The sequence below is a fragment of the Gopherus flavomarginatus genome, chromosome 7 (genome assembly GCF_025201925.1).
Source record: "Gopherus flavomarginatus isolate rGopFla2 chromosome 7, rGopFla2.mat.asm, whole genome shotgun sequence".
In the NCBI taxonomy this organism is placed as follows: Eukaryota; Metazoa; Chordata; order Testudines; family Testudinidae; genus Gopherus; species Gopherus flavomarginatus.
In genome coordinates this window covers 46,378,995-46,406,487 of record NC_066623.1, presented here as the reverse complement: position 1 = coordinate 46,406,487, position 27,493 = coordinate 46,378,995, and the positions used below count along the sequence as shown (strand labels likewise).

General features: G+C 52.9%; 1 long non-coding RNA gene across 1 annotated transcript; it reads left to right on the top strand.

Moving 5' to 3' along the window:
* Positions 1 to 2,846: 2,846 nt before the first annotated feature.
* On the top strand, positions 2,847 to 4,239 carry LOC127055916 (uncharacterized). The gene is made up of 3 exons (XR_007775656.1): positions 2,847 to 3,270; positions 3,480 to 3,566; positions 3,772 to 4,239. It is a non-coding gene; the product is annotated as an uncharacterized LOC127055916 (long non-coding RNA).
* The last annotated feature ends 23,254 nt before the right edge of the window (positions 4,240 to 27,493 follow it).

Genomic DNA, 27,493 nt, shown 5'->3' with positions numbered 1-27,493 from the left:
AGAAACCCCTACTGAACATGCATTACACCTAGCAACGGCAGCAGAACAGATTATCGGCTACACAACCTAAGAACGGGATCTGCATGTTGCTGTAGACAGATCAATGAAAAGCTCCATTCAATTCACAGCTGCCAGCAAAAAAGATAACATCATGTTAGGATTCATAAGGAAAGGGCTGGAGAATAACACCAAACATTTGTACACAAACCAAGGGGGAAGCCTCCAGTACTCTGGGACCACCTTGCCTACTACAGCACTGCACACAGGATATTTTATATCTATCTTTGAGAACTGGGGAAGAAATGGGTCTAAAAAGAAACATTTGCTAATGAGAGAAAACCACCTGAATATGAAGAGATTTTATATTAAGTGAGAGTAATTGGACAGTGGAAGTTCAATAAACAGGCAGTAATAATTCCCCCCCACACACACCCACACCCACACCATTCACATGGCAGCAGGGAGCCCTTTGGGGAGGTGCTTTAAGAGGTACATGAAGTGAGTGTGGAGCAGGAAAACTCCCTGGCAGTGGGGAAGAGGCAGAAGCAGGGACAGGCAGGTGACTGGCAGTTGGGGGTAGCAGTAGCCAGGACTGCGAAATCTTGTGCTGGACAGCCTCCACTGGGGACTTTTTCCTCCTGTCCCCTTCCTTGCCAGCAGAGAATGGCCACCCCAGCCCACCCTAGAGGCAGCTGTGTCTCAGGGCTCTGCAAACTGCACCCATTAAGCCCCTTCTTCTTTGGGGAATGATAAGGACAATTTCCCAAAGAAAGGAAGAAAATTTGCTGCAGGTCAAACGGGTGTGAAAATATCCCAAATCTGTGATTGTTAAATTAACATTGGAGAATTAAAGAGAAAATGGGGCAAAATCTGAAACAGAGACTAGAGAAAGTGTAAATAATTTCTCCAGCAGCACCAACCCCTCATGGAGCCCTTGCTGCTTTTACAGCTGAGAGGAAACTTCCTCTCTCTGATGCCTGGCCATGGTGGAACTGGTGACCCAGTGAAGCTGACTTGAGGCTGATGCAAAGTAAGCAAAGCTGAATCAGCTGCCCAGGGTATGGGGTTGGAAGTCAGAATGGGGTGGGGTGGGCCTGGGTTCCCCTACATCAGTGGTTCTCAACCAGGGGTACATGTACCCCTGAGGGTACGCAGAGAACTTCCATCAATGCATCTAGTTAATTGCCTCATTTTACCACAGGCTGCAGAAAAAGCACCAGCAAAGTCTGTATGAACTGACATCCCCGCACAGAGAGTGACTCGTACACATGGCTCTGTGCCCCAGGCACTGACAGGGGAGCACAGGGCTCACATCCCTGGAGTGTATGGATAATTCTCAGGTACAAGGAGACGGTTGCCAGCCACGCGCAGTCCCCGGGCACGGGGACAGGCAGCTGTTTCCAGATCGGACACTCGGGGCCTACAAGTGACCTGCTGCCCGACACCAGCTCCTGGACTTGCCTCTCGGGCAGGAGACCCCCCCCAGCCCCTCCCCCACTCTACCCCCTAACCTCCCCTCCCCGAGCTGGGGGAAAACCCAGGAGTCCTGGCTCCCAGCCCTGCCCACCCCCCTATTTCCACAGGGCTCCACCCAACGCCACCCCCGAGTGGGGCAGCCCCGCGGGGCACATAGGGGCGGGCAGACACGAGGCCGGGGAGAAGCGGGCGCCCGTCAGCCCTCACCACACCGGGGGCGCCGCGCTGCGGAGGGCGGGGCCAGGCCGAGACCCCGGGACACGAGAGTTCGAGTCAGCAGCCGGAGCTTGAGGAGGGCGGGGCCGGGGACCTCTGGGGGCGGGGCGGGAGGTGTGCGATTGACCCAGGGACCCGCCCTCACCTGGGCTCGAGAGAACGGAAGGGCCCCGGGGCAGGCTGGGAGTTGTTGTTCCTGGCTCGTCTCAGAGCGGAAGTGACGAACGGTTGCTGAGGCAACGCGCCCCCTCCCGGTGCACAGTGGGTAGCGTAGTTCTCCCTCTCACACGCGACCTCTATTGGAGCAAGGCCCGTAGCTCGTCAGTTCGCCGCGCCCCTCCCCGCTCCTTGATTGGCGGAGAGAGCGCGGGACAGAGACTCGGCGCGTGCGGTGAGGGCCTGGTTCCCTCGCCCCGAGGCTTCGCTGCCCCCGCCCTCTCCGCCAGGGGGACCAGTGGGACCCTCCCCGGCGCTGCTGGGGGGACGCGGGCTCGGGGGCAGCCGGTGGGCGGGGCCGGGCCGAGGGACGCTGAGGCGGGACGGGGAGTGGCGGCTCCGCACGGGGGGGGGGTCGGGGGCTCAGACACCCAGTTCCAAGCGCCAGGCCCAGCCCCTGCCCCGGGAGCAGCCCCGGGCCCGTTGGAGCCGGGCGGGGGGGGGCACAGGGCAGAGGCAGCGTGGAGTGAAGGGGCTTCACCCCCCCCACACACACCCGGCTGGGCCTGGAGGGCAGCGGGTGGGGGCTGAGCTGCCTGGGAGCAGCCCCACAAGCTGCAGCCTGGGGCCGCGGGGCCTTCAACCTCCCCCAACCTGCCCCCCAGTGTCCCCCCCGTCCACTGTGACTCTCCTGCCAGCACCGCCCCCTCCTCACCCTCTGTAGGGCCCCAGCAGCCCCTTCAAGCCCCCCCAACCTGCCCCCCAGTGTCCCCTCATCTGTTGTGACCCTCTCGCCAGCCCCACCCCCATCTGTGGGGATCCCTCAGCCCCCAGCATCCCCTCCTCCATCGTGTACACCCTTCCTGGCCTTTCCCTTCGCCCGACCTCCTCCTCCCCCCCGTCCTCAGCACCCCAACACCAACCTCCTCTTGCCCCATCTCCCACATCCTCCTTCCCGTCCTCAGCACCCCGCCCCTCCTTCCTCCTCCTCCCCCCCCATCCCCATCCTCAGCGCCCCACCCCTAATTGTCTCCAACCCATTTCTTATTGCTAGGCCCCACTTTCCCATTCTCCCACTCCCACAGTCCATCCCCAGGGTGTGAGGTTCCTCATCTTCAATCTCTGCTGCACCCAAACCTGCCAGGTTCCCCTTTTCAACCACTGTGGGGTCGTCCAACCCGCCGACACCCATCCACTCTGGGCTCTCTAAAACCCACATTCCCACAATGCTCCTTGGTAACGCCACTCTCCTCTATCCCTAATCCCCCTATTCCCTTTCCTTAGGTCCTCCTGGACACCCCAACCCACAGTCAGGCCTCCACAAACATCCCAGTCATTCACATACTGAGCTAGTTCTTCAGAGACCCCCACAGCCCAGCAAACTTCTCCTTCCATGAGCCCCATGGACCTGTGGCCAGGAAGGTGAGGAAACTCCCACTTTGGCTGGGCTGGATGTGGGTGTTAATCTTTTCCTGTCTTGTGTGTGCTGTGCTCACAAAGGCTTTTTGCTCCCTCGGGGTGAGGTGTGGTTTTGGCCGAAGATGAGGTGTTTTGGTAGCCCTGTGGATGCTGTGTGCTGTGTGGAATGGGGCGTGTGTGTTCCCATCATGCCCCTTCCCCTCTGCCTGCAGAGCTGAGGACAGACAGGTCTGAGGAGCAGAGCAGGAGCTCTGGGAAGGAGAAGAGCAATATGAAGATGGAGTCTATGATGAGGCCAGGTAACTTCTGTGGAGGGAAACATGCTGGACAGGGCCTAGGATTGGGGAGACAAGCAGGTGTGAGCCCCGGGCTCAGATTTCTAATTGTAGCTGTGATGACGGAATGGGAGGAGGGTTGAAGCCGAAGCCCTGGTGTGCTGGAGTAGCGAGAAGAAGAGCCTCACCACCACTGCTTTTTCTTTTCCTCTTGTGTTGTGTTTCATAGCAAGGGAAAAGAAGTCGCGGGGACGGAGTCCAGCCCTGAGGTGAGATGGAAAGTGATCGAGAGCAGTGACAGCGTGAATCCTATTGATGCCAGGCAGGACCTGCCCAACTGGGACAAGAGTAACCATCTCTGTCGGTGAGATGTGTATCTGGTTTGGGAAGGGCTCTGGTCACAGCCCTCCTGGCTCCAGGCAAGGACTTCCCATTACCTGGGTGTGGGTTTCCGGACTAGCTGTGGCTTCAGGGGAGATGATGTTGCCATTTGCGAGAGCTGATCATCTCTCTGGCCAGGAGTGGTATGTGCTCCCTAGCAGAAAGTTGGATCCATGAGGGTGACTCCCTGTTGTGAATTTCTTTTGTCCTTCTAGGTTTCTCTCTCTGTGTTGGCCAACTTTCACTCAAACTCTCTCTCCTTTCATGGACACCTGTCATGTTCAGTTGCCTGCATTCTCTTCCTGTGCTCCCCCTTCCCCAGTCTCCTATGGGCTCATCTTGGTCTATCTGCCCAAGGGCAGGATCTCTGCTATACTGGGAAGGATGTGTCCTGCCTGCCAGGATAAGGGGGTTGCTCCTCCCACCCCCTGTCTTCGGGAAGACCTCATTGCTGTAATTGGGTCACAGTGTGAGTGACCAGTCATGTCTTTGGGGCTGTGAGGTCTGAGAGTGAGAGGGGTGGGCTCGCGGTCATGGCTTTGGGCAGAGGAGAAGTGGGGCTGGGATTAGAGATGCCCCTTTCACCCGCTAGCTCCATTACTGCATCACCCAAAAGCCTCGCTCAGGGTCCACTATGCTTCCTTGTGCTGGGCACTGCAGGGACAGTCAGAGGGACAGCAGGATGCATGAGGAAGTAGATGAGTGTGTGAGGCAGATGGGTGAAGGGGTGTGTGTGGCAGACATTGGGGATGGATGGGGGGGTTGAGGGTTGGACAAACAGCGGGACAGATGGAGAGCTGTAGGGACGGATGGTGATGTCACAGGCTGGACTTGTGATGGGTTCAGCTCATGGCCGCTGACTCTGTCATCTCCTACCCCCATCTGTCCATCTGACTCTGCCCCTGTCTCTCACAGGCAGCACTCAGCAGAGTCTAGCCCTGTTGTTACACTGGTGCCTACATCCAGCGCACACCTGTGCGTAATGTGCTCATGGAGAGCTCAGGCAGAGAGAAGCATGTGGCTCGCGGCTGCTTAACCAGCTACTCCAAAGAGTGCCGCAGATCTCCCCCTCCTTGGGCAGCAAGACCCTGGCCTGGGGGTTCCCTGTCCCTCCTCAGTGCCAAAGCAGCCTGCTCAGCGCAGAAACCGAGGTCACCTGTCTCCACCCAGCCTCTAGCTGGAGCTGCTCCAGCCCCGAATTGCTGGTATCCAGCCTGGCCGGAGTTGGTGCGATGTCCTAGTGGAGTCCGTTCTTTCTCCCCGGTAGATTATGATTTTCCCCACTGCAGTTAGTTGCTCTTTCTCTGCTTCCCCATAGCCCCTCCCCAGTGATATTGATCTCTGCTGGCCAGGCATGGGAGTGTCCTGTAGGTGCCTTCTTGTAGGAGCAGTGACTCCTGGTGGCGAGGGGCAGCAATGCCTGGCATGTATCCCCCCTAGCATTGCTGCAGTGACCCCTGGTGGCAACTGAGGTTAGTTGTCTATGTGACCTCACTACTGCCACTGTGCCTGTGAGTGCTGGTGGGTAGGTGAGGCAGGGCCTTGTATGTATATCAGCCATTGGAGCAGAGCCCTCTGCATATCCCACTCTCATCTCGGTCACTCGTGTTGCCCAGGTGGGGCAGTCCTCTGTGTGTATTTACTCCCCCCAACGCCTGCATTGGGCCTGTGACCACTGGTAGCCAGAGGAGTCAGTGCCCAAGGTGTATTCTTCACCTCCCCCAAGGTGGCAGGGTGCCTGGGTGGCTGTGTCAAGCAGTGCCCTGGGTATCTTCCAACCCCTTTGTGGCAGTGAGCCCTGCTTCTTGTGCGTATCACTCCCCCACTAGGGATGTGCACTGGTGGCCAAGTATGGCAGTGCCCTTTGTGTAGCCCCCTCTCCCCCCCCCCGCAGGGTGACCAGATAGAAAGTGTGAAAAATTGGGACGGGGTGGAGGATAATAGGCACCTACATAAGAAAAAGGCCCTGAATATCAGGACTGACCCTATAAAATTGGGACATCTGGTCACCCTATCCTCTCTACCCCTGTGCCAGGTATGGAAGACACAAGCTAGGTTACACTTTCTATCTGGTCACCCTGCGGTGGGTGGGGGGGAAGAGGGGGCTACACAAAGGGCACTGCCATACTTGGCCACCAGTGCACATCCCTAGTGGGGGAGTGATACACACCAGAAGCAAGGCTCACTGCCACAAAGGGGTTGGAAGATACCCAGGGCACTGCTTGACACAGCCACCCTGCCACCTTGGGGGAGGTGAAGAATACACCTTGGGCACTGACTCCTGTGAGGTAAAACCCTCTGTATATCCCCCAATTGGGGCAGTGACCCCTGCTGGTCAGGTGAGGCAGTGCCCTGTGCGTGTGTGTCCCCTATTTAGGTAGTGACCCCGATGGCTAAGTGAGGCAGTGGCCTTTGATTTCCTCTTCTCTCCCCAGCCCCCTCTGTCTCTGGGATAGGGCCCCCAGTTGGGGCACTACTCGATGTGTATCTCTACTAATTGGAGCAGTGACCTCCCCATGGTGCCCTCGTGTGGCAGTGCCCTATTGGTATCTCCCTCCCCCTCTCCCCACGCCATTGTGGTAGTGGCCACTTCAGGCAGTGGCCCGTTTATGATCCCCCCCCACCAGCACCATTGCAGCAGTGCCACCTGGTGGCCATATGCGGCAGTACCCTGCCTGTATCCCCCTCAACCATTGCTGCAGTGACCCGAGGTGCCCAGTTTGAGTAGTAGCCTGTGTGTACCTCACCTCTTGGGGCAATAAGGTGTGTGGCCAGCTAAGACAGTGCACAGTCTGTTACGTCTGGTGGCCACGTAGGGCATTGGCCTGTATGTACCATCTCCTCTGGAGCGGTGATCACTGGTGTCTTGGTGCTAAAATGCAGCCACCTCTGGGTTACGTGGTGGGGCTGTTTACAGGACAGTGGGGACAGCTCCCCCATTCCAAGAAGTAGGGGAAAATCTGGTGTTCGGGGAAGAGCGTTCCACCTTCTATTGAACTGTGATGCTATGAGCACCTTTCTCCTTCCATGAAGAAGACCCTGTGTGACTCCAGAGCTGGTCCAGTAACAGGTATCACCTCACCTGGCTTGTCTCTCTGGTATTCTGGCCAGTGTCCAACTTCCCCTTCACTGTTGGTCTTCAAACCTCCTCCAAGCCTCCCCCCAAGTTCCTTAAGATGCCAAACGTCCCCTGAAGCCGAACCCTGGGGAGGGCACCCCACCTGAAAACCCTACGGCACCATGGGGGTGGTAGTGTCCACTGCCTCCATCTCCCACCAGCCAGGACAGACCCCACAGCACCATGGGAGTGGTTGTGTCTCCTGCTTCCATTTCCTGACAGCTGCTGCCAGGCCTGGCCCAGACTTCCCATTTCTGGTGCGAGTCTGGAAGCAGGTGCTGCCGTGAGGCGGTGCCAGGAAGGGTGGTGCTGGTGTCAGGAGAAAACAGGAGGAGTAGGTGGGTCTGTACTACTCCGGGGAGGTGCTGCCCTTGCTGTGAAAGGGCCTCACTATTAGAGGAGATGTCATCTCCCTGCCCTTCCACGCTCTGCACCAGCCCCTGCTTGTCACGGGAGCAGGGCTGGCTCCAGGCACCAGCGTAGCAAGCAGGTGCTTGGAGCAGCCAATTCAAAGGGACGGCCTGTCCGGTATCGGGGCAGCACGTCTGGGTCTTTAGCAGAAATTCGGCTGCGGGTCCTCCATTCCCTGTCTTAGTCTTTGAGCTGCCACCAAATGTCTACCAAAGAGGAAGGGAGGGAGGACTCGCCGCCGAGCTGCCGCAGAAGAAGCAGTGTGGTTGAGCTGCCGCCGAAGAGCCACAGCGTTTTTTTCTCTCTTATTTACTTTCTCCACACTGGTCATGGTTTTATAGACCTCCGTCATATCCCCCTTTAGTCGTCTCTTCTCCAAGATGAAAAGTCCCAATCTTATGAATCTCTTCTTAGACGGAAACTGGTCCATATACCCTCATCATCTTTGTTGTCCTTTTCTGAATCTTTCCCATTCCAATAGATCTTTTTTGAGATTGGGGCGACCGCATCAGCATGCAGTATTCAAGATGTGGGCGTTCCATGGATTGATATTGAGGCGATATGATAGTTTCTGTCTTCTTACCTATCCCTTTCTTAATGATTCCCAACACTCCGCTGCACATTGAGTGGATGTTTTCAGAGAAGTATCCACAACGACTCCCAGATATCTTTCTCGAGTGGTAACAGCTAATTTAGACCCCATCATTTTATAGGGATAGTTGGGATTATGTTTTCCAATGTGCATTACTTTGCCTTTAACAGCACCGACGTTCATCTGCCATTTGGTTGTCCCGTCACCCAGTTTTGTGAGATCTCTTTGTGGCTCTTTGCAGGCTGCCTGGGACTTAACTATCCTGAGCAATTTTTCCACCTCACTGTTTACCCCTTTCCCCAGATCATTTATGAATAAGTTGAACAGTACTGCTCCCAGTACAGATACCTGGGGATAAGAGAGGGAAGATCCTCTTCTGACAATAGCAGGCCAGGTGCCAGCTCATGCCAAGGCCCCTAGGCCTTACTGAAAAGTGACAAATGCATGACTGGAAACTAGTCTTGCTCACCTGTTTGTTAGTGTTGTTAAAACAGGCATTAGATTCATAAAAATGTGTTTTGAGTTTATGACAAGCTCGTGAGTTGCTGCATGCGTTATTTTCACCTATAACAGTCGTAGCCCATGTTGTGAGGTGAACTGTAAGCATTGGCACTACAGCTGTAAACCCCCTTGCCGCCACCCTGCCACCAGTCAGGAGAGAAGCATGAAGTGTAAAATGCTAGGTTAACAGAAGAGGCATCATCTCCTTTCCAACAAGAGAAGGCCCTGACTGAGACATCAGACAAGCCACTGTGGATCATCCATGGACAAAAGACCTGGTTGATTGCTCCCCGTAACGCATCCATGAGGAGGCAGAGACCTGCACAAACACTTGCGCCCATCAGCTTGAGCTCTGGGGGAATGGAATAAAAATCCCTGTCAGGAAGAAACTTCCTGCCCCCCGGATGCTGCTTGGACTTCGTTGAGACAGCATGCCTTCTAAGCGTACGAAAAGAATCCTGGCTGTTCAACACCTGGGTGGCAAGATAGAGTCAGGATGCCCAAGGAGAATGTCTATAACCCCATGTTAAGGCTATTCTACTACCTGAGAAGTTCACACTTGATATGTGGTGGGTAAAATCAAACTGTGGAACACACAACCATGAGGAGCCCCAGTGCCTTAGGGTTAAGGTTATGCCATTCGATCTCTTTCAGGGTGTATTTTGGTTCTGAGAAGTAAAAGGCTGCTGTGTGTGCGTGTGTGTGTGTGTGTGTGTGTGTGTGTTGTTATGGAGTGAGGTAGCAAAGATTGGTTGCAGAGGTGGTGCATATGCCACAAAAATTGTGCCCCCAACCCCCACCCCAGCTCTGGTCCCAGAGTCCAGAATTTGCATAAACCCACCTGCTGACCTGTGACTAAGAATTTCGCCCTACTAACTCTTCCAGCAAAACAGGCCAAAGAAAGTAGGTGCAAGCGCTGTACCGCAGCCCCAGTGCTCTTTTCAGTTCCTTCCCGCAGAACTTTCACTGCATACCAGTCCAGTTCCTTGCTATTGCTTGTCTAAGAGCTGCATGCATATGCTAGAGCGTACCCTGAGCTGATTCCCGACTTTTGGGCTCCATACAGCCTTGCCTGCCCTTGTCTCTGTGGCGCAATGGGTCAGTGCATTCGGCTGTTAACCGAAAGGATGGTGGTAGAAGCCCACCCGGGGACGGTGATAAGCCCGTGCTACTTTCTTGCTTCCCCAAGGCCTGCCATTTTGCTGCCTCTTGGCCTCAGTGCTTTCAGCTGGTGGCCCAAAGAGCGTGCTGGATGCCATTCAGAAACCTGTCTCCCAGCAGCCATGCCAGAGGCTCAGGCTTAATCCTCGAGGCCGAGCACAAAAACTTTCAGCCGGGAACATTTTGCTCCCTTCCCGCCTCCGCCCAAGTGGCAAGGGAGAAGCGGACGAGACACGCCGGCTGAAAGACGCCTCCCTCCCACTTCCCTGTAGGCTGTGCAAAGCTCTTGGCCTACCTCATGCCTCGTCAGGAAAGAGCGGCTGTACTGCCCAAGCCTGAGTCACGTGCGCAGCCTGGCCCGCCACGGCTGACGGAGTGCAGAGCCATGCGAGCCAATGGCAGGTCGAGTCGGTCCTCAATCGGCCCCCCTCGCTGTTTTAGCAGACTAAAACCCGGCGCAAACGCACACGCCTTGCAAAGGAACAGGAGCCAGAATCTCGAACAAATGTCAACATTTTATTAAGATGACGTTGAAAGAAAAAAAGAAGTGTACGGTACAGCGTTTAGGCGCAGAAGTTTCTGGTGATCAGGGAACAACGTACAGATTACCCAGGGGGTGCGAAGTTCGGTTTAAGATTGGGTGGCATAAGGAATACCTAACCTGCAGTAGCCCCGACTGGGGGTAAAAGGTTAACGTACAGACACTGAGTTGGGAGGGTATGTTGTCCATGTGAGGGCTACGTTCAGGTGTGGAGTATAGCGAGCGGATACGACGATGAGGAATGCTTGACCCGCGTTTGGTGAGTTTGAACGTTCAGTGTTTTTGAATCTTTGCCACAATCTAGTTTAAGCAGGGTCGCTGTGAACTCTACCCTGCCATCTGTTGGTGATCTGTTATAAAGGCCTTTTGAGGCTGATGTTATTTGCATGGTTCCACCCACCCCAGATTGCATGATGGGAGTGCTTGTCCAGAGGGTCATTTCAGCTGCTGTGGGATCCCCAGTCTCTTTGTTATTGGGGCAGGAGTAATGCAGTGTATTTTCCTGTTCGTTTTGGATCAAGGAGAGAGTAACTGTACCTGGCATTTGAAGCCTGAGAGCTTCACCCTTGCCTGAAAAGTACTCACCCATTAAGGGGTCTGGGTTCCAAAGACCCAAAGCTTGTGGGAGATAGGAATGGATGTTTGTTTGGCTCTTGTTGGTTTGTGCCTGCTGGTTTCCTTCCTGGTGTGTAAAGACAGAAGCGTTTTTGAATCTCTTTGAGTTGTTGTTAGTGCTTCAGTTGTTTGATCTTTTTCAGGGTATGTTTTGGTTCTGAGAGGAAAAAGGCTGCTCTGTGTGTGGGGGGTGTTATGGAGTGAGGTAGCAAAGGTTGGTTGCAGAGATGGTGCATGTGCCACAAAAATTGTGTTCCCCCTTCCCACCCCAGCTCTGGTCCCAGAGTCCAGAATTTGCATAAACCCACTTGCTGACCTGTGACTAACAATCTGGTTTCAGAGATCGTTGGTGTGTCACAAAAGCTGTGTCCCACAGCTGATCTCCCAGTGTCCAATCTGCTAAATTTTCTTGCTGTCCTGAGTGGTAAGGAACATTTTCTCCAATTATGGAGTTGCTTACAACTGACAGTGTGGAAATGAGATTAAAACTCAACAGTTTATGTGTGTCTAAAAATTGTATTTAGTTATTAAAAACTTTACATCTGTGGCATAGAATTAAGTATGTATTAGAAACATAAAAAGCTCTGTTTTTAAACTAAAAAGATACAAATGACATAAAATGTGCATTTAGAAGTTTCAGAAACAATCCATTATACTAAACACAAACATTCCTTTTCAATCTCTCTTATTTCACTATGCTTTGGAACCCATGTCTCTTGCCTAACGAGTTTTATGTAGGTTCGGGTGAGTCCCGAAATCATGAACTGCTAAGTTCCGTTCTACTGTCTTTGATTCCTATCACTGGAATAACTGCACGTTATCACCCCTGCCTTAATTAGAAAGAGACTGGGGATCCCACAGCAGCCGAAATGACCCTTTGGACAAGCACCCCCATCATGCAATCCGGGGTGAGTGGAACCATGCAAATGACATCAGCCTCAAAAGGCCTTTACAACAGATCACCAACAGATGGCAGGGTAGGGTTCATAGCCACCCTGCTTACATCCTCCCCCCAGCCAAGAATTGGTGGTCCTGATAAATCACATTCCCTATTATACCAACTCATTGGTATTGAATGCGAAGTTATGGCTAGCAAAAGTAGCCACCCATCTCTGCCTTGTAGCATCCAGCTTAGTCCTTGTTAACACATAAGTCAGTGGATTGTTCTCTGTCCACACCTGAAACTGAGCACCACACAAGTAGTTTCAAAATTTCTCAGTGATGGCCCATTTCAAGACCAAGAACTGTTGCTGGTGGATGGGATAGCGAGTTTCGGTATCAGACAGTCCTCAGCTGGCAAAGCCTACAGATTTACATTTCCTTCCACTTCCTGGTATGGGACTGCTCCCAGACCCTCCAAACTGGCATCAGCATGCAGGATAAACCATTTGTTTGTGTTAACAAGGACTTGGACTTGCATATGAATCAGGCAAATAATTATTTCCCGTAAAGCCCTGTCACTTCTCTCATCCCGCCATGTCCCAAATGGAGAAGAGAGGAGCCCCTCCCGTGTCCCAGGCCAGGAACAGCAGATTGGAGGCAGGGAGGTGTTCATGACTCAGTCCAGGTTTGCTAGTGCTGCAAAGGAGAAGATTTCCTTCCTCAGTCCAGGTCAACTGGAATTGTTGTTGTAGTGGGAAAGAGAAGTCTCTCATCTTTTTCTTAGAAGCTTTGGTGAGAGGGGAGAGGCAGAGGTTTTTTCTTCCCTCTGCAGCTCACATTGCACATTTCTTCTGTGGTTTTTGCTCTAGCTTGATTTCTCTCTTGCATCTCAGTTTTCTCTTTCTTGGCCTCATTCCAGAGCATTCACTATCCTAACCCTGAGTCCTCTACTGCACCCTGAATGTCTCATTCTAACCCCACCTCAGAGTCGGCACCTCTATAACCAGTGCCTTCATCCCTCTGCACTCCAACTCTCTGTCCCATGTAGCCTGATGTAGGGTGTACTAATAATATTAATTTGGATAATTTGATGAAAATTTAATTGATTAGCTTACATGTTATTTAATTTAATTGACTTGCAAAGTTACATTTGCATTACTGCTATTCAAAAGATACATATGGCATTATATGCAACAAAGATTTGGTTAATATACTCACAGCCTTCCTTGATAACCTGGTGGTAAGAGACACAGGACCAGCCTTGCAGTTCAGGTTTCTCAATTCTTAAGTGAAAGATGCAGTGCTTAGAAAAAGCTAGTGTTACTTAGGGTTTACTTGAATATGTTAAACTTAAAATCAAAACCTAATAAACAAAGACTAAAAACGTAGGGAATCCGAACTTATCCTAGTTCCCTTGAAACTTAAAGTTTCAGAACAAGTACAGCCTACTGAGAGTACATAGAGAGAGAGTGGAGGAAGTAAGTCACAATGATAGAGCAAAGTGCTCTAGCGAGGTGGGTTACCTCTTTTATAGGGCACAAGGGCCGGAAATCCTTCCTCCTATGCCCAAATTTCATTCCTCACCCACAAAACATTAGGGTACATTTACTTCATAGGCTAGTATGTTTGTTCTTGTTGATGACATGTACATATGCACGTAAGTTACCTTGTAGTGTACCTGTTAAATCTGTGGGTACAACACTGAATAAAACCCTATGCCATTCTCCATTGTCGATTGGTCTAGGTAGAGGTCTTGGACAGGCATGGGTACTTATCTATTTAAGTAACATGATAAAGGTCGATTTTCCTCTCTGAGGCCACGTCCAGACTAGGGTATTAAAATCGATTTTAGATACGCAACTTCAGCTACGTGAATAACGTAGCTGAAGTCGAATTTCTAAAATCGAGGTACTCACCCGTCCAGACGGCGCGGCATCGATGTCCGCGGCTCTCCATGTCGATTCCGGAACTCCGTTCGGGTTGATGGAGTTCCGGAATCGATGTAAGCGCGCTCGGGGATCGATACATCGCGTCCAGACTAGACGAGATATATCGATCCCCGAGCAATTGATTTTAACCCGCCGATGCCGCGGGTTAGTCTGGACGTGGGCTGAGTAAAAGGTCACAATATAGATATGCTAACTTTGCCTTAGCTTAACATACAGGATATGGCCTGTAGGTTCTTGTAAGTCATGTGTCTCAGTCCCCTAATCATTTTTATTGCCCTCTTCTGGACTGTCTCCAGTTTGTCCACATCCCTTCTCATGTGGGTCCCAACCCCAAAAGTACTCACATTTCACCCCATTGGCCCCAAAATGCCAGCTTTTAATATGTAAATAGGATGCTGCCATGGTCAAGTCACTCTCGAGCTCTCCAGTGGATCCTGCTGGTGGAGAACAAGGTGAAAAATAAAGCCAGGATGTCACTCAGTCAAATCCCTGTGCTCCCTGCAGGTGGTATCAGAAAGCTCCCAGATGGATCACTTCCCTTTCCTCTCGTCAGCTTCAGGCCCCAGGGTTACAAATGCACAAACCATTTGGGATTCTTCCCTGGTCTCAGGGTGTGGGGCTGCTCTGAGGGGATGGACTTGCACACTTGGGATATTAGTGCAAAGATACAATTTCAATTTCTCTTAGAGAAATTGGAGGGCAATTTATATTTGGTACAAATCTTATTTAGTGAAAGGAAAGCTGCAGTGACAGCCTGGTTACTGGGGTGCAAAACACCTTCCTCCTGGGAGAAACAAGAAGTTAGAATTAGAAATTTACATCGTTTCTTCCTGTTGGTACAGGTTTAATTTTGCTTCTGTGTAGGTTTGTTTCAGGCTGTGACCATTTTGGTTTATTGGGTTGTTTTGGTTTTTTTAGTTGGACTGGAGCTTTTAATTGACATTTGCTGGATTGAATGGCTGTCCTGCAACACCAGTTTTGACATAGTTCTGCATATTTTATACAGATTTGACCATTATTCAAGGATTCAATTCCTTGATAGGAGGTTTTAGTGGTCATGCTTATTTATTTGATGTTATTTTATCATTCTGCTGCAGCACACTTTTTTGATAAAATGTTGAAATTATTAATTTACAGCATTTGTTAGTTTTTATTTTTACAAACAAAGTTTTTCTTAATGTTTGGGTTTTAAATTAAGCCTTGTTTTTGGTTTCCATTTAGGTTTTGGTTACTGATGGGATCTTTAAGAGAACTTTGGATTCAGTACTAAAATTTGGACAGATTTAGAATATTTAAAGTAAACCCTGTTTACTATTTTATTTTAATAAAGTTTGTATTGCTGTAAACCCTAGCCCGGGGGAGAGGAGATGAGCCTGGCCTTTAACTGAGAAGGAGCAGAGTCATGGCCCCCATGAAGGGTGGGACCAGGTGATGGGGGGCACAGCCCCCCAATTTTTTTTGTCTAGCCCATCTCAGTCCCCCACTAAAGGAGAAGAGTCTGATGCCACCCCTGCTGGTCTGTGGGTGTCAGTGCTCCTAGAGGGCAGACACACGCTGTGCACTACGCCATCTGACCAGTGGGTGTCACTGCTGTATCAAGGGAAACACCTTCTGTGCATTACCTTGAATGACCACGAGGTGTCACTGCTGCTCCAAGGGAAACATACTCTGTGTGTTACCCTGATTGGCCATTTGGTGTCACTGCTGCCCCAAGCAAAACACCTTCTGTGCATTACTCTGACTGCCCACTGGGTGTCACTGCTGCTCCAAGGGAGACATAAGAACGGCCAGACTAGTTCAGACTCAAAGTCCATCTAGCCCAGTATCCTCCTGTCTTCTGACAGTGGTCAGTGCCAGGTGCCCCAGAGGGAATGAACAGAGCAGGGAATCATCAAGTGATCCATCCCCTATTGCCCATTCCCAGCTTCTGGCAAACAGAGGCTACAGGCACCATCCCTGCCCACCCTGGCTAATAGCCCTTGATGGATCTATCCAACATAAACTTATCTAGTTCTTTTTTGAACCCTGTTATAGTCTTGGCCTTCACAACATGCTCTTGCAAGGAGTTCCACAGGTTAACTATGCAACTGCCCTGAGTTTACACCCCCCTGCCCTGGCCAGGTTGTATATGGAAAAGAGGATGAGGATGAGGAGAGCCATGATGTGTCTGTCAGTGGCTGGTGCCTCAGTTTCCTCTAGGCAGCAGTGCTGCAGGCTCCTTTGGTCTGTGCCCATGCAACTGTGTCTGGGGAAGGGGGAGTAGAGGCTCATTCTTTTCAGCCCCACGCCCCACCCCCAGCAGCTGGGGAATCCAGGCCAAATTTAACCCTGGTAGCTGGGCCCGGATTAGCCTGGGCTGTGGCAGGGCTGGGGAGGAATTGGGAGGGAGACAGACTCACCTGCTGTGAGGGAAGATCCTCCCATTCCCTGCCAACCCCCTTCACTCCTTGCAGCATAGCACCCCCTAGCATTTCTTTCTCTGTCATGGGAGCTGTCTGCTGCCTGCTTCTCCCTTAGCATCGTCTCTCCCCATCCTGGGACACTGGCATTGCCCATCCTGTGCAAACAGGCAGGCCCTGGTGTGCCCCATGGCAATGCCCTGCAATTGTGGGGGCAGCTGTTGGATGGAGCCATATCGAAATATGGGGGTGGGCAAGGCTGGGGACCAGGACTCTTGGGTTCTCCCCTCAAATGTGGGAGGGGAGTGGAGGTTAGGGGGTAGAGTGGGGGAGAGGCAGGGCTGGGATCCAGGGATACTGCTTTTTCTGGTTTTCTCCACCTCCTGCAGCTGCCTCGGTCCTTTCAGTGCGTTTCTTGTTCCAAATTCATCTGCTGACTTGTGTAACTCACCCCAGAAGTGGCTGCATTTCAGTGTTGAGTGAGGCACCCTTGGCTGCATCACCTCCTAACTGCGTCTGTCTCCCCCTTTGGATGACCCTGCAGCACTCAGCAAACATCCGCAAGATCATGGGGCACTTTGAGCACTGGGGAGGCAGGGGTCAGGTGCCCAGCCCTCCCTCCAGAGAATGGGACCCAGCATCCACTACTTTTTACAGGGATTAAAAAGGGGCAAAGAGGGGCAAATCAGAGGAGGGGGTGGCCAGGGTCTGAGCAGGGGGTGAAAATTGACTGGTCGGGGGGTCAAACAGCTGGAGGCAGAGTTAGGAGAGGGACTGAAGGGCAAAATCTGGGCGGGGGAGGAGCCGGAGTTAAGCCCAGAGGGAGGCGCTGCCAGAGGGTTAAACCCTGGCACAGGCAGGGGCAGAGGGGTAACAGTTATCCCAGTGGGCTGAGACTCCAGTGTTTGCAAACAAGGGTGAGGGGAGCAGAGGGCTTTCTTATTTCTGCTCTCACAGGCAGCACCTCTCAGCATGAGCTTCCCAGGGCTGGGCTTTTAAAGGCACAGGCATCCCACCGCCTAGACACTGCAGCTCATCTCTGATGTAACCTACTGAGGTGCTGCAGTAGGAGACTCAATTCAGTGAAACTGGGCATTCCCTATACGCCCCCCAGCCAGGGGGCTGTGCACCCCCTTCCTCGAATTTCCCCAACAGTCCTTCCCTCAGTGGTCAGGTAGTTACATGCAGTGCTGCCAATGTTGTCATTGGTTGCAAATTTGAATGGAAATTGAAACGTTAACACACACTTTAAAAGCAGATACAACATATGAAAACTACTTGTACCTGAGAAAGTAAAATAGGTTTGGAAAGTCTGGACAAAGCCGGGTTTCCTCACCCAGCTGTTGTGTTTGCTGACAATGTTGGTGCATTGGCTTCGGCAGTGTTGGCCAACCTTAGAATTTCAAATGATGATTTGTAAGCGAGGTGTGAATGAGCTCTCCCCTGGCAGCTACTGATGACCAGGGTTGGGAAGAGGCTTTGGGACCAGACTGTATTTACATGAACTCACCTACTCTGCTGAGGTATCCAGTAGACAGAGCTGGGCTGCCTCTGCTCTAGGTGCCTGGAGGAGGGAAGATGTGTGGGGCTCCAGCCTGGGAATCTTCTTCCCTCCTGCCAAGCCCTGACTATTAATCCCAGCCCTGGCACTCCTTTCTTCAAGCGCCATGTGGGCCAGAGGAAAAGTGTGGCAGGAAGCACAAGGGCCAAGCTTGTGAACATCAGGTGCAGCAGCAAGAATCCCAGCTATCAGGGTAGCAAATTCTAGAGCCCTAACCCATTGTGGCCATCGCAGCCAAAGACCTGGCTCTAGGAGGTGTGAGTCACCCAGCAGGAGGGGAAAGATTCACTCTTACACAGCTGGAGACAGGGAAGTTGAGCTCTGGGGCTTTACCACAAGCATGGGTGGCAAGTTTGTAGAAATTTTGGTGGTGCCCAGAACCCGCCCCCTCCTCTGCCCCCCAAACTCCATCCCCACTTGCCTAAGGCTCTGGGAAGGGGCTTAGGGGGGAGGTCTGGGGTGCAGATCCTGGGATGGGGATTAGGGTGCAGGAGTCAGGCTTTAGGATGGAGTTTGGGTGCTGGGTGCAGGCTCCGGTAGGGTTGTAGGAAGGGGTGAGAGGTGCAGGCTCTGGGGGTAGGAAGGGGTGCAGCCTCTGGGAGGGAGCGTAGGGCTGAGGATGAGGGATTCATGATGCAGGAGGGGGCTCAGGATCAGGGTTCAGAGGGAGCTCAGGGCAGCCTGCACTAGGACTCTGGGGCAGCAGTTCTGCCCAGAATCCCTCTACTCCAGCAGCAGGAGCAGGCAGGAGACAGGCCCATGCTGCTTTTTGTCAGGCAGGGACGCACCGCCGCAGGGGGAGGGGTGCCAGGCAAGGGCCAGGGCCCGAGACCCAACTCCAAATATTGCTGGAGCAGGGCCCCCAGCCCTGCATATTCCTGGAGCCCAAGCACCACAAATGTATATAACCTGCTGCTTATGACCACAAGCCAACACAAGATCCCACTGAGATTTGAACTCAGATTACAGGATTCAGAGTCCTGAGTGCTGCCCATTACACCATGGCACCAGCTTAAGCTGCCTTCTCTGCACATCGGTGACCCTCATGGGACTGGCTTGTGTAAGGGGGCTCTTGGCCCTTTACTAAAACTTAGTGTGTGGGGGCGGGGGTTGGTTTGCTAGTTCCCAACACCAATAGAAGGGGGAAGGATCAATAGGAAATCAGGACCCTGAGACTGACAGTCCCCAGGGACAATGGGGAGAGGCCAGAGCTCCAAGTTAGCTGCACTGACAGGCCAGGCAGTGTAATGAGGGAGTCACCAGGCCAGGGGGTCCCATCCTCCATGTGAGCTGGAACTGCCTGGGTGAGAGTGGGGCAGAGCTAAGGAGAGAGCAGGAGCCCGAGAAGAGCCGGGGAGCAGAGCTGTGCAGGTGTAGTGCCAGAAACTGCTGCATGTAGGAATTTGCAACCTATAGCAGTTACTGATACCTGAGGTTGTTCTTATTTGCTGACTTGTCCTAATTGGCTAAAACTTGACAGTGGTTTCTCTAGCAAAGGCCAGTCCCTGGCCCCTTGGTCCAGACATCCTCCTTCATAGCAGGCTAGGGTGACCAGATGTCAAGATGAAATATTGGGATGTGGGGGGGCGGAGCAAAAAAAAAAAGCCAGATGGCCCCCCCGCCACCAAGCGGCAGTTGCACAGCCCCATCTCCAACCAATTCTCAGCTCCAACCTCTGCTACACCCCCAGCTCCCCCATCCCCTCACTCCTGGGCCCAGCCTGGGCTCCGAGCTCTGCAGCCGAGCCATGATCCGGGCCCCTCCTGCAGCTCCCGGGCAAGGGGTGAATCAGGCAGCTCCTGGCAGGAGTGTGTCCGCCCCACTTGTGTCTCCGCCCCCCGCCCACCTGGGCCCTGCCTGCTCCGTGCTGCCCCCAGCCCCACTACGCTGCCCTGCAGGCTGCAGGGCTGGAGCAGCTTCTGCGCTGCGCTCCCGGCCATGACCACGGCCCGTGTGCACACCTGCTGGGGAGGGGTGCTGCCTTCCCTCTCCAGGTCTGCAAGGGGAATGTAAAGCAGCCGTTCCTGCAGGCGTGGGGTGCTGGGTTCCCTCCCCGGCTCTGCGAGGGGACTGGGGAGTGGATGATCCTGGGTGGGCGGGGCGCTGGGGGCCCTCCCAGCTCTGCAGGGGGTCAGTGGAGACACCATTCCAGTGGGGAAGGGCCGCTGCTTTACTCCCCACCTCTGCCAGGAGATTGGGGAGCGGCCATTCCTGCAGGGTCAGGGCGCTGCTTTCCCTCCCCAGGTCTGCGAGGGGAATTGGGAATGGCCGTTCCTGCGGCGGCGGGGCGCTGCCTTCCATCCTCACCTCTGCCAGAGGACTGGGCAGCAGCAGTATTAGCAGGGAGAGGGCGCTTGATTGGCTCTGCGAGGGGACTGGAGAGCGGCCGTTCCTGGGCGCGTGGGCGCTAGGTTCCTTCCTAGCTCTGCGATGGGAGTGAGGAGCGGCCGTTCCTGCGGGGGCAGGGCGTTGCCTTCCCACATCAGCTCTGGCAGGGGCCTGGGGAGTGACGGTTCCAGCAAGGGCAGGGCACTGGCCTCGCTCCGCAGCTCTTGGACAGGCATGGGGTGTGGCCACTCAAGCGGGGGCAGGGCGCTGGCTTCCCTCTCCAGCTCTTAGAGGGGAGCGGGCAGTGGCGGTTCGAGCGGGGGCGGGGCACTGGCTTCCCTCCCCAGGTGTGGGAGGGGCCTGGGGAGTGGCGGTTCGAGTGGGGGCAGGCAGCGAGCTCCTTGCTTTAGTCACAGCCTCAGAGCCAGCGTGAGCCCCCTCTTCAGTGTGCAGGGGGGTGGGGAGCATCTCTCCCTCCCACTCAGCCCCAGGGGGCTGGTTACAGGTAGGCAGGTATCCTGAGCCCAGCAGCCCTTCCCCCCTGCCAGCCACGTCATTTGCATTTTCACAGACCATTTCCGTCTTACCCAATTGGTTCCCTGGATTTGAATTCAAACCCTCGGCCGTTACAGGAGCAGGGCCTGGATCCTGTCTCAAAGAGACACAGTCAGCCGCCAATAGGGCCTCCCAGCCAATATCCTGGAGAACCCCAACAACCAGCCAGCCAGACCCCTCCTGGGTCTGCACAGGGATCCAGGCCATATGCAGGACGGGGGGCTTCACCCTGGGGACCTTCACCCAGGTCCCACAGCCCCTCAGCATCTGCGGCTGCACCACCACAGTTCTCTCTGTCCCAGGGTCTTGCCACCCCAGGCATGTTTCCCCACTGACCCTTGGGCAGCCCCCTATGTCTCTCTGCTCCACCATCCCCAGTCCATGCTGGTGCTGCTTCTGCAGCTTTTCCTAAGGCTCTTGCTCTCACGATCCTCTCAAGCTCTGCTCCCATCCCATATGTCTTTGATCCCCTGATGGGGAACCCGATCGTGAAAACCATCATCTGTTTGGAGACCAGACCCTCGGGGATTTCTGGCTGCTGCTCCAGCTGCTCCCAGATCCTTTTGTAACCCCATCTGGGTCAGGAATCTGCTTCTCAGACGTGTCCTTCTCCTCCCACTCACGATTAACTGTGCCTTGGTGAACTTCCCCGTGCGTAACCCTCTTTGTGTACAGGATCACAATGTCCTTCTCAAGGAGATGGTGATAGGCCATCAATTCACCATTCCCAAGTGGCTCTGGACTGACAGGCCTGTGTGCTCTTGGCTCCCCCATGGTTTCCAGGAAGAACCCCTGGTGTGGCAGCCCCTTCTCATGGTCACCACCTCTTTGCCAGGGTCGAGCTGCAGACTCCTCCACCCCTGGGACTGCTCCTGCCATCCCCAGGGGAACCCTGCTACTGCAAAAATCCTCTCTCCCAGGGCAGAGCGGCAAGCTCCTCTGCCCCTGAGACTGCTGGCTGCAGTCCTCAGGGGGACCCTGTTACTCCAACAGTCCTTCTCGCTGGTCACACACTCCCAGAGGTTAACCGCTCCCTGAAACCGTCCCTCTCTGAGCCTTCAGCACGCCTGGTTCTCATTATCTCTCCTTTGTTTTACCACTCCCCAGTCACTTACTGCAAGCAGCGCCATTCACGGGGTGCAGTACATCCCATCTCTGCCACCAGTTGTCACGGAGACCCTGGGCGATGCTCTGGAACTGCTGCCCACAAAACCAGTCAGGACTTTGAGGAGCCTCCTCTCCCTTGGAGCAGAAGTTTTTAGGGCAAGAAGCTCACAAGTCTTTAACTCCTGGGTCTCTCCTTGGAGCATTCAGCATCCTCTGACCCTCCGTCTGCTTCCCACAGCGAGTCTGCCCAGGCAGGGTCCATTCTGGGGGGGTATCAAGGTTTTTTCCCCACTTTGAACTTTAGCGTCCAAGAAGCGGGGACCTGCATGGTCACTTTTAATCTTTATTGCCAGCTTAAATTTAGTACACTGCCACCAGCCAAAAATATGGTGTTTGGCACACTTCCTGTTCCCCCAAAGCCTTCCCTGGGAAATCCAAGTCCCAAACCCCTTGGATCTGAACACAAGGAGAAATTAGCCTTCCCTCCCCTCTTTTTCCCCCCAGACTTTCCCCTCCCTGGGTTACCCTGAGAGGCTACACTGATCCAAACTCCTTGGATCTTAAAACAAAGAGGAATTAACGTCCCCCCCCCGTCCTTTACCCCCCACCAATCTCCGGTGCGTTCAGACCCAATCCCCTTGGGTCTTAAAACAAGGAAATAAATCAATCAGGTTCTTAAAATAGAAAGCTTTTAATTAAAGAAAGAAAAGGTAAAAATTATCTCTGTAAAATCAGGATGAAAAATGTTTTACAGGGTATTCAGATTTATATAGCCTAGAGGGACCTCCTCGCCCCCTTAGCCTGAGATTCAAAGTTACAGCAAACAGAGGTAAAAATCCTTCCAGCAAAAGACACATTTACAAATAAAGAAAACAAACATAAGATTGATCCACGTTTCCTGGCTATATCTACTACTTTGAAACATGAAAGACTGATTCAGAAAGATTGGAGAAAACCTGGTTGCACATCTGGTCCCTCTTAGCCCCAAGAGCGAACAAAGAACAAAACAAACAGCACAACAAAGACTTCCCTGAACCAAGATTTGATAGTATCTTCTCCCCAGATTGGTCCTCTGGTCAGGTGTCAGCCAGGTTCACTGAGCTTCTTAACCCTTTACAGGTAAAAGAGAAATTAACCCTTAACCGTCTGTTTATGACAGGAGGGAAGCCTGCGCCCCCCCCCCCCGCTGGAACCACCACTCCCCATGCCCTTCCCAGAGCTGGGAATGGAAGTCTGCGCCCTGCCCCCGCTGGAACTGCCCCTCCCCTGTATCCTCCCAGAGTTGGGTCGGGAACCCAGCGCCCGTCCCCATCTCGAACGGCCACTCCCCTGTCCCCTCCCAGAGCTGGCGAGGGAACACACCACCCCACCCCAGCTGGAACGGCCACTCCCGAGTCCCTTGACACAGCTAAGGAGGGAAGGCAGCGCCCCACCCCCGCAGGAACGGCTGCTACCTAGTACCCTTACAGAGCTGGGGAGGGAACCCAGAGCACAGACTCTGCAGGAAAGGCCGCTCCCCAGTCTCCTCGCAGAGCTGGGGAGAGAACACAGCCCCCCGCCCTTGCAGGGAAGGACACTCCCCAGTCCCCTGGCAGAGCTGGGGAGGGAAGAAAGCGACCCATGTCAGCACGAACATCCGCTCCCCAGTGGCCTTGCAGATCTGCGGAGGGAAGGCAGCGCCCCTCCCCCGCTGGAATGGCTGCTCCCCAGTCCCCTCGCAGAGCTCAAGAAGGAAGGCAGCGTCCCTCCCCCGCAGTAACGGCCGCTCCCCAGTCCCCTCGCAGAGCTGGGGAGGGAAGACAGTGCCACACCCCTGCAGGAACGGCTGCTTCCCAGTGGCTTTGCAGAGTTACAATGCCCCGCCCCTGCAGGAACGGATGCTCCCCAGTGGCCTCACAGAGCTGAGGAGAGAGGGCAGCGCCCCGCTTCCGCTGGAACGGCCATTCCCATGTACCCTCGCAGAGCTCGGGAGGGAATCCAGTGCCCGGCCCCCGCAGAAACAGCTGCTCTGCAGTCCCCTAGCAGAGTCAGAGAGGGAAGGCAGCGCCCTGCCCCAGCAGCAACAGCCACTTCCCAGTTTCCTTGCAGAGCTGGGGAGGGAAGGCAGTGCCCCGCCCCCGCAGGAAAGGCCGCTGTTCAGTCCCCTCGGAGAGCTGGGGAGGGAACCCAGCACCCTGCCCCCACTGGAATGGCCTCTGCCCAGTCCCCTCACAGAGCTGGGGAGGGAAGGCAGCGCCCCACCTGTGGTGTCTCAATGCGGAGCACAGAAAATTCTCACACAACACAGCTGTAAGCAAGTAAAAAATCTTCTCCTTTATTTTTACTTCTACTTCCTCATATAGTTGATTTCAGTTACATAAGGACTAGCCATGCATACTGACGTTATACATACTAATCATATAATTGGACAAAAGCATACTATCACGCGCGCAGCATGCACAAAGCAACAGTCCTGTAGGCACCATAAAAGGCCCTGTTTACTGTACTATGCAAGGTCAGATAAAACTCAGACAGTCACATGATTATAGCAAGGGTCCCAGTATTTTTCCAGACTGACTTGACAAATTGCGGCCTAAAATACACGATAGTTGCCCACAATTCCCCCCTTTTTATTAAATGCAGAGTCTACAAGGCGCTGCAAGCTGCGCAGAATACACTGAATTATGCAAGGAATAAAAAGTATCAATAACAGGATGCCCAGCAAAACAATAATAAATGTATGAGCCAAAGACACAAGCCAGCTGGGCCAACCAAAACCTGCGAGCCAAGCCCACAGGGGATCATCATTTTGTTTTATGCTTAGCGCATAAGCCTTAAGCATAGCGATTTGCTGTTGAATACGATTACTATTATCAGTCAAATTAAAACAACACATTTCCTTTACAGCTTCACATCCCAAATGTTCTTGCAACAACAAAAAATCAATAGCCGCTCGATTATCCAGGACAGCATGCCGCAATTCCTGCTGTTCCTGGTTCAATAATCCAATAGCACTAGATGTGGTATTAATGGTTTTAGCCAATAGACAGGCAAGCTCGGCCAAATTTCTCCCATATCCTACTGCCAAGCCCAGAAGACCCACCAATGAAGCAGCTAAAGAAACATATTCAGCCTTACTAAGCAGGGTCACATTCCCATTACATTCAGGGGTCAAAGGGGAAGCACTTCGTTTAGCTCGTGAGTGGGTGGTTCGATCAAGCAAAGTTGCTGAAGGCATTATAGGGACCAGGCGACTAAGACAACACTGAGCAGTAGATAAATTGGCAGGAACATAATTAAACGTACGACTTCCACAGGTAAAAAACCACCCACTAGGCAAAGGAACATGAGCATAATTACTGGTTACATTTTGAAGGGTTGTACAATTCCAGCGAGTTGGCCCAGTGTGCAGGCAGCCTTTTACTGGGCGATGATTGGAGCAATTTACTATGCGCGCACACGTATTATTGGGATGATTGGCAACAAAAGGGGTATAAAGTTGCACAGCGTCCGGGCGGAGAGAATAACTGGGGGTACCCCAGTCTATTAACGAGGTATATTGTATCATAGATTTATTGGACGCCGTCCGATACCACTGCAAATTACACAAGCCAGAAGTTCTCGGTATAGGTAAATCTTCAGGTGCTTTGCAAACAGGCACAAGGCATGTGCCCAACAAGCCATGCATATCGGGTGCAACAGTTAAACAGAATTCAGATTGATTAAGCACATTAGCCAGTCGCACCCAAATATTATAGCGCAAGCGCTGTTCTAAATCCGGCGCGGCTGCAGCGGGCATTAAAATCATACAAAACAACAGTCCAATTATCCAACACATCTTGATCTCAAATAAAAAGAAAACGAAGGTCTGGAATATCGTCGTCCTGGTTTGCGTCCTCCGGGTCACTCGGTGGGTCACTCGGTGGTTGCTCCGGGTTACTGCGGGCAAGCCACGGTCGAACCCACTTCGCGGGCAGCCATCTAGGACCTGTAACAGTAGAGACACAAGCATAACCCCTTCCCCATGTTAATAAATCCGCGGGACCTTGCCACTTTTGATCTGTATAATTAAACCATCGAACTTGTGGACGGGGCAATTGACAATCTTGGCCCGTGGCACCAGCAAGGTGCCGCATAACTGGTGGGACATTATGGGGTCCTACCTGTAGCCAATTAAGCACATATAAAGCCTTTGAAAGGCGAGCATGGGGTGTACGGGACAATGGATCAGCATCGGGGGCAACTCCCCCTTTCTGTTTTAACAAAAGAAGTTTCAGGGAGGCATGAGAGCGTTCCACAATAGCTTGGCCGGTGGAGTTGCCAGGCACACCGGTAACATGAGAGATTCCCCACAAAGAAAGAAAGCAAGCTGTACGACGAGAAATATATCCAGCACCATTGTCAGTCTTGATGGACGCGGGAATGCCCATAACAGCAAAGCAAACCTGCCAATGTTTAATAACATCTCGGGAGCCAGTACTGGCCAATGCTGTTGCCCATATAAATCCTGAAAAGGTATCCACTGTAACATGAACATATTTGAGGGAGCCAAACTCAGGAAAAAGGGTAACATCAGTTTGCCAAATCTGTAAGGAGGACAAACCGCGAGGGTTAACACCGGAGGCAAGAGAAGGTGGCAAAACATGTTGCTGGCAACTAGGGCAAGAGGCCACAAGGGCACGGGTAGTGGATAATGGAAGCTTAAATTGTCTGGCTAAGGCACGGGCGGACTGGTGAAAAAAGTCGTGTGAAAGACGAGCCTGAGCAAAAGAATCAGGGACATGAACCGAACCAACCAATTGGTCAACAATGGCGTTGCCCTGGGCCAGACCATCCACAATACCAGAATGACTGCGAATATGAGTAATAAAATACGGACAGGAACGGGCATCAAGTAAATGCCAAAGTTTTAAAAGGGCCTGCCACAGGACAGGATTAGGCACTTGTTTCAAAAGAGAACGTTCCAAGCGGCTTGTAACACCCACAGCATAAAGGGAGTCACTGACAATATTAAGGGGGGTGGTGGGCCACTTAGCAAAGGCACGAATAATGGCTTGAAATTCCAAAACTTGCAGAGATCCTTCAGCGACCACCATTTCATGATGCCAGGCACCAGCAGTATACCACAAAATGGCGGCGCGAGCCATTTTGCCGCTTGCCTCAGTAAACACAGTAAGTCCCTGGACAGGGGAAGACTGTCGCATGACAGCCTTTTCCAAAGGAATTGTCACTGATAAGAGGCGGTGAGGAGGGTAGTGATTGGTAAGTCGACCAGTATAACTCAACAAGGCAACAGCAAAAGAAACATCAGTAGCAAAAATGTGAGATAATAACGGAGCATTAAAAGGCACATAGATAACATCAGGATCAGCTCCCGTAATTGCAACGGTACGGGAGCGAGCGGTCATAAGAAGCGATGCAATAGCCTCTAGTCGAGTGGTAACCGTTTTGGAAAATTGGGAAGAGGGAAAAATCCATTCAAGGCAAACAAGGGGATCAGGAAGATCAGGAAGCCATTGAAAAAGTAGCGCCTCCAGGGAGGTATCTCTGGAGAGTATTGCCAGGGACACAGGCGATCCCGGAAGAATACGACCGGAATACCGAAGGGTGATCTTATCGGCAATAATACGAAGAGCAGCTTCATGGAGCGGTTGCAAGGATCGAGGTTCAGCTGGATCACGGCCTCCTTTAAGAAGTTGAAGAAGGGGAGCAAGATCCTCATTAGAAATGCCGCAAAGTCCACGGACCCACTGTAAGTCGCCGACCAGACGTTGAACATCATGCAAGTTGTGAACGGTAAGATTAAAAGTCAGTTTTTGAGGTCGCACAATGGAATCCGTAATGCGCATGCCTAAATAAAAATAAGGCGCT